The 9449-nt window shown below is 35.5% G+C and overlaps 1 pseudogene; it reads right to left on the reverse strand.

The window, feature by feature from the left end:
* LOC120177660 overlaps window positions 1–8053 on the reverse strand; it is a 30506-nt pseudogene extending 22453 nt beyond the window's left edge.
* Window positions 8054–9449: the final 1396 nt, after the last annotated feature.

The following is a 9449-nucleotide window of genomic DNA, read 5'->3' on the forward strand; positions in this document are numbered from 1 at the left end:
CCTTCACCCTTGTTTGCCATAATCCGAAGTTACCCTGACCATCGAATTTCGCAACTTCGAATTTGGCTCCTGACATCTGATACCAATTGTTGAATAATTGGGTAAAGAAAACGGAAAGAACACAAGAATTTTAGCGAGGTTCAACAATGTGCTTACGTCCTCGGTGTCCTAGGCGCACTAGAATTTTTATTCAATATCTCATAGGTTTTGGTTACATCTCCTTTTATAATAAATAAATCTTGGTACACATTTACAAAAATAACCTTGTACCGTACCGCGGGCTGCGCCCCTACACCCCCAACCTACATAATCGTAACCCCTACTACGAGACTTTCTTTGTAAGGACAGATGATGTTTGGTTCGCTCACTCCACTCCATCATTGTCCTCTTTACCGGTATATTTATAAGTCATACCTAACATCTCTCGTTATAGTCTTAGGCATGGAACTATGACAAAATACTAGGGGGACCAACTTCTGTGTACACCTTAAATTTTGAATTTTTAATAATTTATTTTATTAATTGTGATTATATTAAAATTTTATTATGTTCGTCTCATACAAAAGTTTTATGTTGTTAACACAGCTATGTTCATCCTAATAAAAAATCTAGATCATCACCCAGAAAGACAAATTACCTAAGTTCAAAATAATAGACTTATTAGGTATTTAATCTTAAAATCGGAGGTAATAGAAGTCTAATTTACTCAAGTTTAAATTGATATGTCTTAAAATACTATTAAACCAAAAATTTTAAAAGGGTAAGAGCCGCTCCCACTCTCAATGTACATTTGTCCCTATATAATATTATCATTTGTCTTTTCACTGATAATTTCTAGATCAAGTATTGCAAAGGTTCATGATAAGAACGATATTTTCAATCCACTTTTATTCATTAATAAGACAAAAATTTAAGAATGACCTTCTTAAAGAGATCTAACATCTTATAATTCATCCTATTAGATCAACCGATAAATAATAATATAATTTTATTCTATAATAGAAAATCAGCAAAATACATTCCATTTTCATTCTTTTAATTTTTAAAAATGGGAAATGGTGTATATCTTTTTCATGGTAGTTGGAGTCTTGATTTTAAAATATCAGTTGTGGAAATATTAATCGATGCTTACAAAGCAATGTCATTTAGCAATGGTGGAAAGTGGAGAAAAAATGAAATAAATTTAAAATATAAAAAATAATGATCCAGTCTCTCAAAACAAGCATTCATTGACATATTCGTGTGAATATTTAAAATAAAGTTATTTATTTTATGATAATATATTTATTTAAAATTTAAAAGATAAATAAATAAGATATTTGTCACTGTTTTAACATTTTTATGTGCATAAACTATACTTATAAATTGATTTTAGGTGCTTAAAGAATATTTTGTTAAAAATAAGTGTCTAATATTTTCTTGTTACACTTTTAGGTGTCTACTGTTAAAAAAACTGTTAAGTGACACACGTCATGTTTATATTTTTTTATTTTAAAAAAAACTGCAATTTAAATATATATTTTAAAAATCTAGACGTAACATGTGTCACTTAATGATTTTTTTAACGGTAGACATCTAAAAATATAATGAATAAAACATTAGACACTTATTTTTAATGAAGAATTCTTTATATGTCAAAAGTCAATTTAAGATATAGTTTAGGCAGTTAAAAGTGTATTAAGCTTAAAAAAAGATATATATATATATATATATATATATTATTTTCAAATTTTAAAAATAGAAAAAGAAAGTAAAAAAACATAGGGAAGTTGGTCCTCTACTGTCAAATTACCCATTTCGAGTAACTTTTTCTATTTATTCCAATGATGACATGGCTTTTTTTTGCATCTTGCACAGCATTATTTGGTGGTGGTAAAGATAATACACGTTCACATATATAGGTTAGGTCCAAGCTATTTGAATTCATAAAACCTCTACTTAGTTATCAGTTTGAATGAATCCAACCAAACCGGATCTTTTGGATTAAAGTCACAAACATAATAATTAATATATATTCATTAAGAAATCTCTGTAGCTAAAATAAATATTATTATCATTTTAGATTTAGAAATTTACATGTATACATTAAAATAAAGAGTTGACAACCTATTTATCAAATCATTAAAAAATTATACTAAATAAATAATTAAAATGATAATGGGATACCTTTTAAAAAAATAACTGTAGGCTTTTCCCATGCAACTAAATTTTTTAATACTTGTGTTGAACACACCAATAATTTTAGCAAAAAATAAAGAATAAAAGAATGTGTAAACTACTCATAAATTAGAATTAAAAGAAATTCAACATATACATCGAAAAATTAAAGTGTTACGTAAAAACTAGAGAATCGAAACCATAAAAACACAACCTAACCAGAAAGTGCGATCTTTCCATTTTCTCTACAGAGAAAAACATCGAAGAATATGAAAAATATTTAAGAAAATGGGAAAAGAGAAAGAAACAAGCTAGCCACCAAAAAAGTATGTAAAAACTAAATCCAGCTTTACATGCTTCCAGCTCTTCCAGGAGTGGGTTTTGTTGATTTAATTTTTGCCATGTTAACAAGGTCTCCCAACAGCTTATCCTTGGGTTTCGAAGGCTTACTCGGCGGAACATACGATGGAGTGGGGACCTGGTAGGAAGAGTTTCTCAAGGCATTGTCATCTCTGATGGATAGCCTATACATTTGCTGATCGATATACGGTTGCTGACTGTAGCCATACACTCCCATTAGATTGCCATACATCTGCTGAGGATACATCGAACCCATCTGGCCTGCCACTGGCATTTGCTGTGTATATATTGAACCCATCTGGTCCGCCGGCACTTGCTGAGGATTCATTGAACCCATCTGGCATTTTCCGTGGAAGCATGCCCATATACTGTCCCTGGACCGGCTGTGGCTGATAGCCGGCAAACTGGTTTCCTGGAGCCACGTGGTTGGTAATCGTGATAAATGACCAGCTGTTGTGATTGGCTGAATGTACATACCGGCCATCTGATCGCCTCCATATGATGAGGTCCTTGAGTAACCAGTGACTAGGGATGCTGAGCACCTGCAAGTGGGGCAGAGTCTGCTGCCTGTGCTTCCCAGGGCGGCGGCGGAAGTGAGCCACTGCCCTGGGCACCTTCTCCACATGCAAAAAGAAAGATTCGTAAGATAATAAATGTAGTGGAAGCCAGAATATACTTATTCAGCCTGCCAACGTGCCAACCAAGCCTAGAATGTCTGTCCCTAGGGATTCGTGCCAAAAGTAAATCGATATGCTTGTGCATAAGAAACCTATTGTAGTCAGAAATGAACCATTGACGGATGAGGGGGGCTGCTGCTGCTGCTGCTGAACCAGTTGACCATTCCAGGCAGGAACTCTGCCTTGAGCATATGGTTGCTCATATTGTGGTGATCCCATGTTTGGTACAGTTCCATTTGCATGAAACTTCTGCTGCTGCTGCTGAATTTGAGGAGTCCAAGGGTTGGGTTGTCCAGCCAAACTGATGACTGGGTGTTAACGGAATTGGAGGTGTTGCTACCATTGGAGAACATGTCGAAGAGAACGAGGGCATTCTCATGTGATGCAGGAGTTGCTTGTTGTGGTTCTCCCAAAGAAACAAGGGCAAGTGAATTATCTGCCTTCGGTGAATTGAAGTCGTCGCCACTAAGTAAGTCCATTTTGGGATTGGCAGCTGGTGGAGTTGAACCATTAGTTGCAGGAGGAGCAGGAAGCAGTAACTGATTAAACGGTTAATTTTCAACAGTGCTTGAAGTGGACCTGTGAAAAACAATCCTGTTAATTAAAACTCAAGCTACCAGAAATATTAGACGAAGGGTTTAGGATAAACCCAAATTTAAATGAATTTCAATGTCAATCCTAGCAACGTAACATTTGGTAAGTAAGTCCGCCATTCCTGATAGAGGTAAATACACTACTAATCATTAGATCTAAAAAGTCCAAAAGATTTCCACTTCAACATAGCCAAGCACCTGCAATCAGGAAATTTATTTCAAAAAAACCAGAAACTAAATTGTACCAAGGATTTCTCAAAACAAATGATTCAAAAAGATGAAAGAAACTTGTAACCAAGTTCCGAGATACAGACAAAAAGACTATGGTTATCACAAGTAAAGCTTAGGGAAAGTATAACGCAGTGCATATAACAAACATAACTTACAATTCTAAGCATATTCCTACAAATTTGTTGTAATAAAAAAATACAAACAGCAAAAACTTTAATCCCAGATCCCTGCATATGTAGTCCAGTTAAAAGATGCCTAATTACTTGCCCTCAGACTGCTTGCTACCGTCTCCAGTATCAATTAGTGGACCATTAACATTCGCAGGTTCTTTTGCAGGTTCGGGCTTAAGATTGACTGCTTGAGAGGAAGTTCCTGAAGCTATTGCTTCATGCCGTGCTAGTAAGCTCTGCAAATCATCATTCAATGCTAAACCTTGACATAGAAGTGACTCATCCCTACAATAGATAACCAAAAGGTTATACGTGTCAATGTGTCATAAATGTAAAAAGTATTTCACAATATTTCTTACAAAAGTTCATAGAGGTTAGCAAGTCATACATGAAACATGCCATAAAAAGTGAAAGTATCACACAAATTTATACACAAATGCACAAAAAGATACTCATTGGCATTGGTTAGGAAAAAGATTTTGATAAATAAATCAGAATACAATTGAATAAAATAGTGAAGACCTTAGATCTGAACACATGATTTCACTACCTCTTTTTGGTAAAGTATTTTAACAAATGATACTAGTACAGATGCCCTAAGACCACAAACTAAAAGGAGAGTTCCACGCAGAAAAGCATGTCACAACCATGAAAAAACACAATAACATCGAGACATCAACTTATAGAAAGTATGAAGGGTCCCAGGGAAGTTTTCGTAAAAGAATGTTTTCTTACGATGTTGAATTAACAAGATGCACAACTCTTTGTTTGTAATTCCGACACTGCTCCACCAAGTCAACAATCACCTCCTGCCTAAGTCCCTGAAATAGTAGAAGAAAGACAAGTTAATATGCAAATAGAAAATGAACTTAAAGAAACCACAACAGCATGTCTCAGCATTGTATCTTTAGATTTAGCAGCTTGAAACATTATATAAACTTTTGAAAAGATTTTTCATTATAAGAGCTAGAAAACATAAGTTTACACAGATAAACCGGTTCACCATCTGACGAATTTGAGCACAGCCAACCATTTTTTACATAAATACCAGTTATATTAAAACTTTGATAGTCACTTTAAATCCAATTAAAGACTTGTCCCTTGGAAACTACACTACCATGTGCTTGCCAGAACACAATTGATTTAGCAAGTATCAAAAATATCCTTCATTCTCATACATATCAAATTGTTAACAAATACCTCCTTGTTTCCCGGATCTATTGCATTTAACATTTCTGCAAGGACATCCATAATACCACGTGCATTCTGAATTTCTGTCAAACTGATAAATGAAACTTCTATTAAAAAGACTACAAGTATATATAGCAATGTAATTTCACTACCATTAATGTGATAGAACAAGCCACTCATATTGTTTCCACTATTATAACTGCTCTAATCTGTGGAAGTCCCTATTGCTCTATTTCTAGGAGACATGGATAATAATTGGTGTGACAGCACTGATATGGTTACCAAAACTGAAGTTAAAACAAGTAGGAAGTTTTTCACCCAACAACTCACTTTAATCTCTTCAAAGATAAAATTAAGGAGTGAATAAAGAGTTAACTTTGACAAATATTTTAATACAGAGAAATACTAAATTTATACTCACAAACAGAATGGGTTCTTATTCTTATGAAGTCATTATCAAAAACATATTCCAGTTTGCTCCATAATTTATTCATTAGACAATGATACAAAAAATTTAGTATGGGCACCAACCTTCAGCATAACCCTTTTATTGCAGCACAATTTCTAAAAAACTTCAGAAAGGAGAGAGGAAAAATACTGAATAGGAATAATGCAAAACACAAACACAACCATGCTTTTATACCACTAAAAAACTGAAGAACAGAGAGGAAAAATACCTCAGGGATGGAAACTCGGACTCTGCAGAAGACCCAGCTGTGTCTTGCTGATCAGAATTGCACATATTTGGAGGATAAGAAGACAAAGGCTGTGTTTGAGGAGGAGTAAGTACAGGTGCAGACCTCTCAGATCTTGGCGGGAATACTGCCCCAAGGCACTCAACAATAAACCAATTTGACTCAGAGGAAAAATAAAAAGGAGAAGGCCACATTATGTAGAAGTACTCTTCGCATGTCAATATGTTTTGAATACAATGGAAGTCACAAATGAAGAATAGCAGATAGAAAGAAATGCAGCAACTCTCATAGACTCACACAACTTGAGATGGGAGGCCTAAGCAAACATACCTATAACTCTTGGCTTGCAACATAATATTGTGGATATCTTGCCCTAGCACCTCCAAAAGCTTCTTGCCAAGTGTCAATCAGAGTCAATATCTTCTCTTTAACATTGAAGTCAGGCTACATGTGAGCAGTACAAAAACTGAGAACAAGTTTTACAAGAAGAAAATAACTAAAAAATGAGACTCCCTACCTTCTTGAATTCTAACAATCTCATGAAGAACACCTTTCTCTGCAACATGCATATGAACAATGTCCCTGCATTTTTTTATGATAGTTTCTAGCAGCTAGAATGTAGAAAGTAAACCAAATTTAAACAATTTCAGTTCAGCGTACAAAATGGTGACAAAAAAGGCAACAAAAGTGATCATTATATCTAGACATTACTGGAAACCAGTGAAAAGTTTTGACGGCTTACAGTTAGTGCAAGAAGTTGAACTTTAGGATTTCTACTTCCAAGCTTCTTTTTTATACCTTTCACATCTTTTGCTTGCCTGATAATAATCATAACGTTTCACTACTAGTTAAGAAAGAAAAAAATATTCAAACTTAAAAAAATATAAATCCAGTCACCTTCTAGTGTTTCTCCTCTGGATAGAGACAAATTAAAATTGAAAAAAAAGAAGAAGAGGTCAATAGTAACCAGAAAATCAGAAAACTAAACCTTTAGGCCATTCTACTTTCAAGGAAGTTACAACAACTAACAAGCAACCAGCAAAAGCCATAAAAAATAATTTACAAAAAACAACAGTATAAACATAATTACCATGACGCTCACGCTGCTCAAGTAAAGCTAGCTAAAATCCAGTTCAAATTCGAGAAAGGAAAACTTAAAAGCAAAAACCACCCAGTAATCATTCACTTTGAGAAAGTAGCTTAGCTCTATAACCGGTCAAATTCAGATGGAGTTAAGCTCTCTATCAATCAACAAAATCTCACTTAAAAGCTCTATTTATCAAACACATCGATGAAAGAAATTACACGTCGAACAAAGAAATAAAAAGCAAAACAAACTGATCGACCATTATATTTTTTTCCGAACCAAATCTCTCCCTACAAATTTACATGCTGTAAAAACACAGCTACCATTTAACTTCTCTTAAATCTACAATCACTAGCAGAACAAGAGGAGAAAATTAAAAAAAAAAACGCTAAAAGTAAAAAGCAATTCGAACACTGAAATAATAAAGCACACTAGATTCACAATCTTCATATTAATTCTTTATAATCAAATTGAGCACAATCATCAATTGAATTATAAGAGCAATAACAACTTCCTAGAAGATGGGAGAAAATTGGAATCCAAAGCAACGCATGCCCAGGGTCGTGATTAAGCATGTCGCAGATCTCGATATTCCGAGCACAATCAGGCCCGATCAGCAAGTCACTCGTAGCTCTCTCCACCATAGTGTTCACCATCTTCGCTTACAGAAAACAAAAGAATAAAAAGATTCGCACACACCGAAAACAAGAAAAAGCAAAAAATAATCAGATTCCGATCACCGGCAGGCACGGTCGGGACGAACGGCGGAATATTCCGGTGGCTACTCTGGAACACTCAAACCTATCTTTTACCAAATAAACCAAACAGTCCAAATAAGACAGGTATCTCCCTTTTCTTCCTCGCTTCTCTCGCCTTTTGTTTCTGAGATCAATTTTCTTTTTCAATTATACAACAACAACAAAACAAAACCCAATTCTCATATGTATGGGGTAAGGGGAGGTAGGGTAGTAGGCTACCCCAACGTCAGGTTGAGAGTAGCTTTCGTGAAGATCTCCGGTAATCAGAAAATTAAAAATATAGATAAAATTCAAAGCATATATAAATAAATACATAAATACATAGCTAAACAGTATTCATATGCAGTCATTAAAATCATATATGCGTCTGTAACGAGAATTAATCCCTGCATAATAATCCATGTGAAAAAATCTCTGCATATAGACAGAAACATAAGACCCAGCTAAATTTAAAAGAGGAAACATGAGGAGAATGATACACAAAAGTCAACGATAGCAAGCCCAGTTCTAATCCTTCATAAATACCAATAACAGAAACGTATAAAAAGTAGAAGTCATGGAAAATACTACAAAGACATTAAAAGAATACAGAGATGATACACCATATAGATGTGACCCACACTACTCGACTACCCTAGTCTTTAGCCTCTATATTTTCCTATCAAAGGTCATGTCTTCTGTAAGGGCTAAATCCCTCAAATCAGATCTCAAGCAGTCTTCACACTTCCGCCTTGGTCGTCTTTTCCTTCTAGCACCGTCGACTGTAATCGACTCTACCCTCCTGATCGCATCCGACGGTAGTCGCCTAAGGACATGCCCAAACCACCGTAGTCTTCCCTCCCTCAATTTTTCGGAAACAGACACCACCCCCAAGGACATCCTAATCGCAGAGTTTGTCGTCATATCCCAGAGTCACCACATGTCCATTGAAGCATTCTCATTTCTGCGCCTCATCCTCCTTACGTGATCCTTCTTGGTTGCCCAACATTCTGATCCATACAACAACGCTGGTCTTATTGCCATTCTATAAAACTTTCCCTTAAGTTTTAGAGGCACCTTCTTGTCACACAGAACTCCAGTAGCGGCCCTCCACTTTAGCCATCCCGCCTTTATACGGTGTGTAACGTCATCATCTACACCCCCATCTTTATGTATCATAGACCCTAGGTACTTGAAACAGTCATTTGAGGGGAGAACGTGTCCTTCTATGCATACTTCTACATCTTCATCGTTTTGATTCCCATTGAAGTTTGAACATAAATACTCTGTCTTTTCAATATTGATCCTTAAACCTTTTTCTTCCAAAGCAGTCTTCCAGGTAGCCAGTCTACTATTCAACTCAGATTTTGTTTCAGCAACTAGGACAATGTCGTCAGCGAAAAGCATACACCATGGTACACCGTCTGGTGTCGCACAATAGATGTCGTCCATAATCAAGGCGAAGATATAAGGGCTAAGAGTTGACCCCTGGCGGAGTCCGATTTCCACCGGGAATGCCTCTGTGTCGCCAACTGTAGTCCTGACGTAAGT

This window comes from Hibiscus syriacus, unplaced genomic scaffold (assembly GCF_006381635.1).
Source record: "Hibiscus syriacus cultivar Baekdansim isolate YM2019G1 unplaced genomic scaffold, ASM638163v2 tig00112293_pilon, whole genome shotgun sequence".
In the NCBI taxonomy this organism is placed as follows: domain Eukaryota; kingdom Viridiplantae; phylum Streptophyta; class Magnoliopsida; order Malvales; family Malvaceae; genus Hibiscus; species Hibiscus syriacus.